Genomic DNA, 410 nt, shown 5'->3' with positions numbered 1-410 from the left:
ATCAAATCTTCTGAGTGAGTAACCTTAGTCCCACTCATGGTAAAAACTTGACCCTTCTTCTTGGGTCTAGAAGCAATCATGGAGTTCATCTCTTGTTTCATCTTGGGGCAATCCCTTTTGAAATGTCCTGGGTCCTGGCAATGGTAGCATCCACTACCTATTCTAGGGCACATCGATCCATGGTGATAGCGGTGACATTTGTTACACTAAGGAGCTCTATTTTGTTGTTGGTACTGATTTCCAAAAGCTTGCTGAGAGTTTTGGGGCCTAAAAGTAGACCCTGTGTGTCGAGATGGTGGACGATAAGGCTTGGGGTTGATTTGCTGCATTTTTTCTTTTCCCCGGTTTTGCATAATATTTCGTTGGGGACCATAACTCTTTGGGTGAACTGCACTCCTCACTGCATCTTG

Source organism: Lupinus angustifolius, chromosome LG05 (assembly GCF_001865875.1).
Source record: "Lupinus angustifolius cultivar Tanjil chromosome LG05, LupAngTanjil_v1.0, whole genome shotgun sequence".
NCBI classification, from domain to species: domain Eukaryota; kingdom Viridiplantae; phylum Streptophyta; class Magnoliopsida; order Fabales; family Fabaceae; genus Lupinus; species Lupinus angustifolius.
The sequence above is the reverse complement of the archived record's forward strand: the minus strand, read 5'-3'. Positions refer to the sequence as shown.